Below are 12,826 nucleotides of genomic sequence, written 5' to 3'. Positions count from 1 at the left end.
ACGCCATCTTCAGATGGTGCATGTTCTCGAAGCACCACTCCTTCCTATGTTCCTATGAGATGGAGTTCCAGTGATGCGAAGAGGGATCAGATTCTAGCTAACATTTCTCTATTGCATACTAGAAAATGATAGACAGAATTAGATTGGTTACTATTAACAACACCACAACTTGTCTGTTTTACAAGCTTTAGTAAATCTACCCCCTTGAGTGAATTTCAAGTTTTTGTTGATGTACCAGTCCACAAAATGTTAAAAAGTGGGAGGAACATATAGAAACCGTTGTAATTCCTACACCGTTCACCTGATTTGGATGTAATTACCCTCAAATTAAATCTGAATGTCTGCAGTTAAAGCACATCTTGTTTGTTTCATTTCAAAGCCATTGTGGTGGTGAATAGAGGCCAAAATATGAAAATTCTGTCAATGTCCCAATATTTATGGACCTGAATGTATATATATTAGTTCATCAAAAGGAAGCACTCCATGTAATCAAAACACCAGCGTCGGTGACCTCCTTGTAAACCTTGCAGTTAAGCTATCACATATAGCCAATGTATAGACAGCACACCGATCAAATAATCTTCATGCACAGCTGGATTCAAAGTATCAACGTTTCGAGATATTTTATTTTCTCGTCATCAGGATAACAATGAATATAAAACACTCACCTTAAATACCCTCCACCATCACCGCATGCAGCGCCGGCTCGCGGGGAAACAGGAAGTCGCACCACTGGTGACGTCATCCACCTTCACCCGTCGCCATGGCAACTGCGCTTTGTATACATAAAACATAATGTGCATTCCAATTAAGAACATATGGCATATAACATATAACGTGTACTAGTAATTAAAATACACAGGACCAAATAAGGCTGACCAAACTAACTTAATCATACTGACTACCACCAGCATTAAATCGTAAACATGGAGACGCATAAAGAAAAATCTAAATACATGAAAAACCTCCAGACCTTTTACCTGCTTAATTGATAATGAAATAATGACGGAATATCCCACACCTGTCCATGAAATAGCTTTTGAGTTGATAGTCCCATTACTTTTGGCCCCTTAAAAAGTGGGAGGAACATATAGAAACTGTTGTAATTCCTACACCGTTCACCTGATTTGGATGTAATTACCCTCAAATTAAATCTGAATGTCTGCAGTTAAAGCACATCTTGTTTGTTTCATTTCAAAGCCATTGTGGTGGTGAATAGAAGCCAAAATATGAAAATTCTGTCAATGTCCCAATATTTATGCACCTGACTGTATGTGAAGGCTGCTTGTGTGTTCTACCTGTTTGAAAAAGGGTTAATATAAAAAAAATTATGTAGGGTCCCCCCTAAAAAAGAAAACCAACCCCGGACTGCTCAGCCAGTCCTGGTTCCTAAAAATAAGGGGAAAAAAACATGTAGGATTCCCTTGTATTTTAGGAACCAGCATCTGGCTGCTGACCAGTCCTGGTTTTAAAAATAAGGGGGAAAAATTGTGTAGGGGTCCCCCTATTTTTAAAACCAGCACTGGACTCAAATCCTATCACCAGGTCTCCCTGGCCAAAGCCTTAACACCCCAAGCCGGGCATCTCAGGGGAGGTGGAGACCCTCAATAAAGGGGTTCCCCCTCTCCTGAGCACCCAAGGCTTAGTCTGAAGCCCGGGGCTCTTCCCTGCACTCCTGGAGCATTTGGTACGGGGGTAATAGTGTTGAAAATAGTGATAAACTATTGTTTTTTACCGTGGAACTACAGGTGCCAGCGTGTCTACCCTTTGGCACTTGTGGAACTACAAGTGCCAGCAGGCGGCCGCCACCCATACTCCCGCTGTAAAAAAAATAGTTAAAAAATCACAAGACACACACACTGTAGAAAGTACAATTTTATTACACATACCACGCTAACATATACTTACCTGCTCCCTGTCGTTCGGTCCACTTCAAGTAGAAATCCAATGGCTGTACCTGTGAAAAAAGATCTTATACTCAACTCCATCCTGGCGCTGGTCTCTATAGCATCCCTGGTAAGTCCCGACTGTAGTTCTGTATGTGTTGTCACAACCACCGCTAGCCGGCTTCTGACGGGACACACACCCCACGTGTAAACTGTCAGAAGCCGGAGCCGTCAGCCAATTAGCAGCCGTTCTACAATTAGCGGGCGCTGATTGGCTGACAGGTCCGGCTTCTGACAGTTTACACGTGGGATTACAGTTTTTTTAAAAACCTGTGAGAGGGGAGAGACGCATCAATGGATTTATTGTTGAGCGCTGCATTATCCCCAGGACTTTTAAATATTGCACTGTGGATTTGTTCAGCCTGCCTCTACTTATCCATTCTATCACGGCTAAAAGCTAAGGCGGAAACCAGGCAAAGTCACTTTACCCACACAGCCAAAGACCACCCTAATTTTTGGGACTCTATGTGAACATATACGGCAAGTGGCACCACAGTGTGCGGAATCTTCACTCCAACTGCCCCTATGCCATTACCGGAGGCGGAGTATACATCGTGCCTTGTGTCAGGAGACACATCGTGGCCACACTGATTAATAATGCTGACTGCCTCTCAGGATACTGAGACTATAATTATTGTTGTAGGGTAAGAAGTGAGTGATTTCAGCCTAATAAACTATCGGTGCTCTCCTGTGGGAACGGAGAGACACTCAAGTTGATTTGTATGGACTGTGCAATTGTTAACTTTAAAGCATTCAGTCATATATCATCAATCTTACTGTAAGCGGGACTTTATCCATCTACACGTTGCTTTGATAGAAAGTTGTCCCTAAGTTGGGATTTAAAGATCAATTGGAATTAATAATATCTTTGTGTCTATGATTGAGACTATGCAAGTTTGTATTTATATTTTATAGGAACTGCAGTTCATTTTAATGTGTATAATACATTGTTTCAAAATAAATTAAGATTGACAGCTCTGGAGTGTATGTTTATTATTGAGTGGTTATAAGCGCAGACATGTCTTTTGTCCTAGTTCTAGTATATTGAAGGGGTTCTCGGGCAGTATCCCCTATATGTCAGCTGCTCATAATCTCTGGATAACAAAGAGCACCACTGTATTGTCTGATTTGCAAAGATAAACTGGCAGCTTTATAAGATAAAACTTTGCTATCTATCAGCGATATGCAGCATGGATGCAATGAAAATAGATCCTATGCTAAAAAGACAACTGTTCTTCTTGAGATTTATGCAATACCGATATTTACACAGGTCGAGCAATTGTTAGCCAATGCGCATGCGTGAAACCTGTACTGCGCACGCACAGCGGTTGGTTTGAGATTACGCTCACACGGGATTCATTCTCAAAGTGAGTGACAGGTAATCAGCATTTGGGGAAGGTAACGTGGAGGGGGGGGGATGGCTAAGAAAACACAGGCATGTTGGGACCATTTCAACTCCATTTCATGGGCTTGCACAAATTAGCCATTGCCATCTCCTTCACAGCATGAGAGCTCACTGCGTGTCAGGAGGGGAAGCAGTCGGGAAGCGGACGGACGTAATCCCGTCTGCAAGGTTCCCGACTGTCTAATCCCGGCAATCGATAAATGACAGGCGTCGAGATCCCGACGCCTGTCATTTCACCTACGTCGGGAGCCCGGCATCCCGATCAAAGGGAAGCTGGGCGCGGACAGCCGCGCGAGGTGGGGGATAGATTAGTTTATACTTACCTTTAGTGCAGTCGGGATCTTCACCTCTGTCGGGCTTCCGCTGTCGGGATTTGAATCGCCGGCACTACTGGAAGAGTCATTGCAAAGGGCACCACTACAGGGGACATTGTATATGGGCACCACTACAAGGGGCACTGCATATGGGCACCACTACAGGGGACATTGAATATGGGCACCACTACAAGGGACATTGCATATGGGCACCACTACAGGGGACATTGCATATGGGTACCACTACAAGGGGCACTGCATATGGGCACCACTACAGGGGACATTGAATATGGGCACCACTACAAGGGACATTGCATATGGGCACCACTACAGGGGACATTGCATATGGGTACCACTACAAGGGGCACTGCATATGGGCACCACTACAGGGGACATTGCATATGGGTACCACTACAAGGGGCACTGCATATGGGCACCACTACAGGGGACATTGAATATGGGCACCACTACAGGGGGCACCTGACCGCCCACCTCCCCAGTGAAGAGGGCGGCACAGGTGGCCGATGATACAATTCACATGAATTGCGTCATCTATCGCCCCCCACAGTGCCGACCTGGCCGAGGCAACTAAATGGTCGGCAACTATGATTCAGCAGCATGGCATTGTTCATCGCATAGTCCCTTCTGATGTGCTGCTCAGCAGATGGGACTATGCGATGAACAACCCTTGGACAAGCGTGATCGAGTGTACTCACTATGCGTTCTGCGCGATATATCATTCCGATCTGCGCAGTGGATCGCGTAGTGTGTACCCAGCTTAACTATTATAATTATATTTTCAAGTACTTAAAAAGTACTAAATTGTTGTGCTAATGCAATTGCGTTTACCAAACACTGACATGTTTAACAAATCTGTAACAGAATTGTATTCACACAGTGACACTTTACTGCTAGTGACAAAGGGCCTGATTGAGAGACGGACGCTACTGCGACCTCAACTGCGTCTCCGTACGCAACGCAATTGCAAAAATATGCTAATGTTAGCAAAGATCACCCGAGCATAAAGATGCCCACTACTGCCTTCTCACCTGCATACAACTACGCATACCTACTTAAACATCGGTACCATTGAAGTTCATCGGTGGCCATTTTACCCTTGCGGAAGGTCTGACCTGACGCAGGCCGGGGAGCTCTTCTGCCACGGAGAGCTGCGTATGCAATTGTAGTGGCTAATTTATGCCGGCCACATAACAGCGTTCGAACGGCCAGGCACACCTGCGTTTCGAAGACCACCCCCTGTCAACAGCCCCAAACGGTCACTTCCTGTCAATCAATCTGCAATGGGCCTACGTGGTCTGCGTGAACGCACAGCAAATGCACTGCTGCCTTCGCGCACTGTGATGCATGCTCAATGGTAAAAAATCGCTCGACCTGCGTGCGATTTTGCAGTTACGTTCATCTCTGAATCAGCCCAAAGTACTATTGGATCTCCACCATCGATGGCAAAACCATTGACCATCAGTGGTTACACATCAATGGTTTGTAATCACTGATGATCGATGACCATTCCTACTTGCAACTGCATGCAAGACCATCAAAAAATAAGAGTCAGTTCTACCAAAATCTGTATTTGTTTTTAAAATTACCTAATTCTTTGATTTTAAGGTCAGCCAGGAAAGTGGGCGATGCAGGGGGTGTGGAGGTATGATTGCGTCAGGCACTGTATAGCGAGGGGCAGGGCTACGATGACGTGATTCACTGCGAATCGCCATATCCCCCCCTTGGACCACCCACTTGGGCTCTGTAAGTGGGCGGCATTTTGACTGTTTGGACTGGGAGCCAGATTGTCTAGAAACGGCCCTGGGTGGGAGTAGTTGAACAGTACAAGTGGCAGCAGGAATTTAGTCACTAGCTTTTTTTGCACACTGATCACTGAAGGAAATCATACAGAGACAATAATTTTGTACGTTTTGATTGTGTTAACTTTTAACCAAAAGGAACGGAAATGGATACAAAAATTTAATTTTTATATTTTGACCAGGGAATTCTGCCATTGCAGAGTGGAAACATTGCCCAAAGCTATAAAAATATATCACTGTATAAAAGGTGCATTAGTAAAACAAGGAATAATTACAGACTCAAAAATCCTCAGACCCTGAGATGTGGCACATTGATTTTCTGGGTCTAGTTCTGACAGCTCTATGGTATGAAAATGGCCAGTAAGCTCTAGAAAGGTGTTATATCATATAGTAATGACAAAGCACATCTACCACAATCAATTGAATCCTAGTTAAATGTAATAAAATACACCAGCTTCATTCCGTTGTTAAGATTACTGAATATACATTATATGTTATATTGTTATTGCATATAAAGTGCTCTTATTTAGGAGCTGTAACTGCTTACAATAAGGATAGCCACTCCTAGCTTACAATAACGCAGCGAGGGTTAACCTGGCCTAAATTGCAGTACACTGTAGCTCAGCCGGAGAGTGGCATCCTGGGAGTTTTAGTTTCATCTGCTGCTCAGGGAAGCAGCATGGACTGGATTCTAACTACAACTACCGACATGCCCCGGGCTGCAGTCTGTCAGTGGCTGAGAGTATAGCTCGCACAAAGGGCCCAATTGCGGCAGGTATGAGGTGAGCTAATGCAAGGTGTGTATCTAGATCTATGATGTTTATAATATAACGTGTTAAGCAGTTATGTGCATACATGTTAAATGTTGTTTATCTACAAGTATAAATAGAAACACTTAGTGTATTCATGCATATTCATCTATATATGCATTTAATGTCTAAACATTCCTAGAAATAATACATATGGTACCTACAGCTGTCTTAGATGCCTGCGTTTGGCTGAATCATTTATACATATATATAGCAGCTCTGTACTTTTTCATTGAGCTTTCCAATTGAAACTGAACAATCATCTGCTGCCTTTAGATGAACTCATATTTAGGGACTGACCTGTTAGTTGCAGTTATCCCACCTCTGTCTTACAAGGATGGTTAGCCTTTTATACATGTATTTTATAAAACATGGAGCACATAACCCTATATGTTATTTACTGATGTTTGCATCCGTTTTGTTCCTAAGTAACTGATGCATTGTTCTAAAACTTTGAGTTAGTTATACAATGCATTGTATTCTGGAAAAATGTTTTGGTATTTAATTTACAATGTTAGATTTTTTTCTGATGACATTTTTTATCTTAATATAATATTTTGCACATGCCACTGTTATTGATATTTTTATCTATATTAATTGTCCTATTTGAAAAGACCTTAATTTTATTTAGAAACTATCAAATCAAAGAAAAAGTAACATTTTGTTCATATTCTAACTGCCAGCAAAGACAGTACATGTGGTAAAGAATTCTACATCTAACTTCCTTACAGTAAAGGGGCACATCCACTATGTGATATTAATGAGCGATTGCACAACTACGACATTGTAATCGTGCAATCGCTCATTAATTGTGCACAAATCGTCGGAAACGACCAGCGATGAGCGCTCCCGCTGGTCGTTTCCGAAGCCAATCATCGTCCAAACATGCCAGTCAATCTGCCAATAACGACAGATTGCCCATGTTGGGGGATGAGGGAGGGTGCCTACACTGAACAGTATATCGTTCAGTGTAGGAACTGCAGGGGATGGGGAACGACGGTACGATTTTGATGTTGTAATCGTACTGTCTTTCCCTAGTCGCCTAGTGGATGTGCGGGTTTAGAGCCCCTTCCTATGTTGATTGCAAAACCACCTTTCTTTCATTTACAATTGAAGAGACTTTATTTTCTGTATGGTCCTGGGTGAGTACAGTATGTGAGACACATTTTTATGGGTCTCTAATATTTTGTCACATATTTGTACAGTTTTCTAATCTCACTTTATACATTGAATCCATCCTTTTCCCTTATTGAACTTGCCCACCTCTAATCCCAATCAGACTTTCCTACTGTATGTCATCTTTTAAAGTGAGTTGCCTAAGTAAGTACAGCATTGGGTTCCTGAGTCTGATTCAGAACAAATGTACTTCAGTGTCTTCCCACTCTCCAAAAACATACTGGTAGGTTAATTGGCTATTGGTTAATATATACTCTAGTTTGTTTGTGCTTGTGTGTTAGGGAATTTACACTATAAGCTCCATATTAACACTACTACTACTACTAATAATAATAACTACTGTACCCAGGGGCATCTTAAGAGAGGAGGGGGCCCGTGTGCATTCTCCGTGCAGGGCCCCCTCCTCTCTCCCCGGCGGCCGGCAGCTGACTGACGTGGCTGGCCGGCCACCGCAGAAGCAGTAGACTGTGGGCACTAGAGTGTGCCCGGAGTCTACTGCGCATGCACAGAACGCCAAAAAAATGGCTGTGGCGGCCATTTTTCGGTGTTCTGTGCAGCGCTGAAACCCAACACGGGACCACGGACAGGTGAGTTTTAAATTCTATGGGTGCAGGTTGTGCGGTGCGGGGCCACCCTGGACCAGGGGCCCGTGTGCCCCACACACCCTGCACTCATTATAGATACGTCCCTGACTGTACTCCATTTTGAAGATGAGATTTACCTGTAAATTATGTAGTGGTGATACTAAGGGGCAGATTCCAGTGAGGTCGGTGGCTGGGGAGGCACACATGTATAAAAAAAAACAGTTTTTATATAAGAACTCTGGAGCATGACAGGGAGTATGATAGGGGAGGGAGTATGACAGGGGAGGCTCTGCCTCCCCTACCTACCCTGACTGCACGTCCCTGGCAGATTCAATAAGCCGCAAAGTTTGGACTGTACTAGGGATCAGACAATTTCAGAACTTTAAAACACTAAAAAATGCTGGAGTTCTCTTTCTTTTTTCATGTCCACATGTCTGTTCAATCTGCCAAGGACCTTCATCATCTCTTATCAACACCTCCCATTCCTGCTTGTAGGGCTTCTCTTATGCTGCATCTATTCCCTGAAATGCTATGTTTTGTTTTTCCATTGCCTTCAAAGTTTTAGGTAGTGTCGAAAAACACACCACTTCAATGAAGGAAGAATCATATTCTGTCACTTGGTCATCTACCAATCACCTCTTCTCTTAGAATGCACATTACATTTCTCTATGCTAATTCCATAAGCTGTTGTAGTGGGGCACCACATCCTGCCCGATTTTAAAAGGGCAAAATACGTCCTGCCCTTTTAGCTGTGCCCCACTAAAATAGTCTGCCCTGAGCCTTCCCCACACAAGGGCTGCAGTGTCCCACTGGTGGGAATAGTTACAGTGAACTATCATCACCGGGTGAATAGATGCCGCGTGTGCATGGCATCTATTTATCGTAAGAGGAGAGCTTAGGGGAAAAAGTCCAGCACCTCTGTAAGTGCTGGGCACGCCCCCAAGTGTGACAAATTGGAGGCGTGTCACGCCCCCTTCCCGGCCGGCCACACCCTCTTTTCGGGATTGAGCACGAAGAGGCTCCCTATCGGCACCTTCAGCGTCCTGTCCTGCCTGCAGTCTAGTGAGAACACTATACAATATATATATATATATATATATATATATATATATATATTTAGTGTTCCCTCTAGCTTGTTTTGGTGGGGCGCCGCACCCTGCTACCCAAGCTAATTCAGGGAACCTTTTTTTTGTAGCTCTCACAATGGGGCGTTAGAATGCTAAAACAGAAAAGGGACTTCCCCAAACTATTATGCAAATTTGGAACTACACAATTAGGGAGGCCAATCTCGGGTCATTTGTTTTGATCCAGGGATTCGGGAGTTGGACAATGTGGTGGGCGAGCGCCGCTGAAGGGGTGTGGCTGCATGGGGCTGCGCAGCATGACCTCTGACTTCACTTCATGCTGCGTACGGCCAGGGCAGTTGTGCAGCGTCTAATCGAATGCTGCAGGCATAAAAAAAATAGTGCATGCGATCATTAGTCCATGAAATCCCACTATTGGAAGCTCCAATCCCGGGATTCAAATCCTGCCAATTTTATGCCAAAATCAAATCAGCTGATTCGATGGATTGGAAGGATTTGGCTGCTATATCACACCGTGTATGGGCATGATGTCGGACAGAGCATGCACCTGTTGGGGTCATACACCGCACCCCCAGATCTTATTGCAGGCTCAGTCGATCAGGGGATGCGATGTGCGATCCCATGCAGCACTTTGTGGTTGATGGAGGGGGGAGAGGCATATTGGACGTCGGATCCCCCGTCGCATCGCACGGTGCCTATCGCACCGTGTATGGGTAGCTTAAGAGACTGAGGCCCTGATTCAGAGCTGGACGCTCTGACACAGCGCTCACTCTGAATCAGGGCCGTCCCTCTGTTTTTTTTGAGCGGCCTCCTGGCTGCTCACATAGCTGTGGGTGACCACCCACAGCTATAGCGCGCGGCCAAAAAGATGGTCACGATGGTCAAGACCATCGCGACCATCGGGCTTGCGACGAGACCCTTGTGGTAGGGTCTCGTCTGCCGCAAGCCCTGGAGTGCTTTCGGCTCTGTCAGAGCCGAGAGCACTCCCACTGACATCACTTGTGATGTCAGTGGGGCCGGTAGGCGTTCGCATGGGAATGCCTCCGTCTGGCCAGCCACGCCCCCGGCACGCCCATCGACAGCACGCCCCCTTTGTAGCGAGACCCATAGCGACGGCTTGGCCGTCGCTATCCGGGTATCGCGCATGCGCACGACGGAGCCGGCTCCCTCATGCGCACTTGACCAACATCAACCCATTTGCGAGCGCTCGTGAGCGGGTCTGAATTAGGCCCTGAATCCAAACCATGAAAACTTGCCAATGTTTGGGATTTCCCATGGAGATCCGAGGTTTATGTTCGGTCATGGAATGCCATTTCATGAAGTACTCAATGAAGTTGTTTTGCTTGACATTGCTTCCAGAGGTGGGATGGAGTCATCATGTCAACAATCATAATGTTGACATCAAATTGTCGAAAGTTATGTCATCATTGTTGAAATGTCGACATGGAGCATGACATGTTCATAATGTTGACAACTAAAATATTGTCATGTGAAATACCGACATTCTCAGGATGCGTTAAACTGGGTTATGCTGCGGGACCGGAGGGTTAGGCACTAAGGGGAGGGTTAGAGTTAGGCTGCGGAAGGGGAGGGTTAGAGTTAGGCACTAAGGGGAGGGATAAGGTTAGATTTAGGAAGTCATCATCACCTGGTCATCTGACCCGGAAAACAACGCTGGAGCTGCCATACTATAAATGCCAAGCAAGGGAAGTCGCCCATGGACCACCAGGAACGTTTTGTCAACATTCTAATCTTATTGACCATTCATCAGTGTCAATGTCGGCATGTCAAGTATGTTGACCTTATGACCATGTTGACATTATGAATGACGACAAAATATACCCAACCCCTGGAGGCAGTTTGTAAATCTGTAGTGAATGCTGCAGCTGAGGGCAGCACTCGCTGTGAGCTTGTCTGCCCTACCACTCCATGAATGAGTTGTTGTTGCATTAAGGCCGGGGACACACCTGCACGATATCGGCCCGATTTGGCTGATTTAGCCAAATCGGAAAGTCAAATTGGGCATATCGTGCAGTGTGTATGACTGATTTGCTGGCTCATGTGGACACATGCGATATCGTGTGATTGCACGACCAATCACACGATATCGCATACGGCCCCATACATATTAATGAAGGATGGAACTAGTAATCGTTCCGTCATTCATTAAATCGTGTAGTGTGTACTAGCAATCATGCAATGTTCAGGGTGAAGGCATGATTGCCGGTCGTTCAGTTGTGTACCCACCCTTAGACTTTTCCAGATTACAATAGAAGCACTTAACAGTTGACTGGGGCTCCTTCATGTAAAACAGTCTTGTCTCACATATCAACGGCAATAAGCATCCTCCTTATGCTGTGACACATGCAAAAGGAAAAGAAGAATAGCTTACAACATTTTAATGATATCAGTGGATTGATCCCGAGAAAAAATAATAAATGTATTGCAGGCTAATGCTGCTGCGACTGAGTCTTTGTATGCAGCGACTGTGCCAAATAGATGATGTTTTTTAACTGCTGGTGTACAAGCCCCGAAGAAGTTTTTTAAGATCATTACTCATAATAGGCCTGATTCAGATATGGACGCTGAAGTTTCCGCAGCTGCGTCTATTGGCCTGTCTGCAATTTAATGCAAATGCCGATTTAAAGTCCTTCCTTTGTGAACATCCGTGCGCCCGAATGTTCAAGGACTGAGTCGCCCACTGTCACAGTTCCTACAGGCAGTAATACAGATTGGTGTGTACTTAGATTTCACCATCGATTGCACCATTGAAACTTGCCCCAGCTCTATGGCAGGTGTAATGTTTCCATCCGAGTATGGCCTGCTGTCACTGTGTCAGAATCCCAGCACTGGCATCCCGACCGCCGGCAACCCGAAAGTAAGTAGTGGCATTAGGGGGAGGGTTAGGAGTTAGGGTAACGCACTAGGGTGAAGGTTAGGGTTAGGCACTAGGGGGGGAGGGATAGGTTTAGGGTGCGAAGGGGAGGTTAGGTTTAGGCACCAGGGAGGAAGGTGTAGGGGTAAGAGAAGGGTTAGGATATCTACTTACAGGTGTCGGTATCCTAACCCTTTCGGATGCCGGTGTCAGGATTTTGGCTGCCGGGATCCTGAGCGCCGTCATCCCCTACCCAACCCCTTGTCACTGCCCAAGGAATGTCAACTACATTTTGAATATACTTCTCGTAGCATACGCCTGAAATGACAACGGCGACCTGTATGGACACAATTGCGACGGTATGCGGTCAGGAAGCTGGAGGTCAAAATGCCGACCGCTGGCTTCCCGGCAAGGGATTTAACATAGGCGTCGAACTATTGAGCCTATGTTAATCCTGATGCCGGAACACTGACCCCCGCCATCCCGATCATCCGTGACAGGTAAGTAGAACACTTAGCCCGGGGATGGTGGGGCTAGGTTTAGGGACCCCCAGATGGACCTAGGGTTAGGCAACCCCCCGGGGAAGGTTAGGGTTAGGCTAAGGAAAGGGGGTTATGCACCCTCTCGGGAGGGTTAGGTTTAGGGTGCGGGAAGGGGGAGTGTTAGGTTTAGGCACACCTAAAAGAAGGGTTAGGGGGGAAAGGGTTAAAATAAGTTAAAATACCCTGTCGGCATCATCCTTGATCTGTCTTCTGGCGTCGGTATTACATCCGCCGGGTTTAGGTCCGGCGGCATATCATACCGATTCCATT

General features: G+C 45.5%; 1 protein-coding gene across 2 annotated transcripts in view; it reads left to right on the top strand.

Annotated features, from left to right (window-relative positions):
* The first annotated feature begins 6,166 nt into the window (after nt 1–6,166).
* LOC148508649 (uncharacterized) overlaps nt 6,167–12,826 on the top strand; it is a 47,276-nt gene continuing 40,616 nt past the window's right edge. The window contains exon 1 of one of the 2 annotated variants that reach the window (XM_088444215.1): nt 6,167–6,267. The gene's annotated coding sequence lies outside the window, so the exon portion shown is untranslated. Of the gene's footprint in view, nt 6,283–12,826 lie in introns of both variants that reach the window. The other variant, XM_088444212.1, reaches the window with a different exon arrangement.

Source organism: Taudactylus pleione, unplaced genomic scaffold (genome assembly GCF_031769625.1).
Source record: "Taudactylus pleione unplaced genomic scaffold, aTauple2 ptg000352l, whole genome shotgun sequence".
NCBI lineage: Eukaryota > Metazoa > Chordata > Amphibia > Anura > Myobatrachidae > Taudactylus > Taudactylus pleione.
Note: the sequence above shows the minus strand (reverse complement) of the source record. Positions and strands in the feature narration are given on the sequence as shown.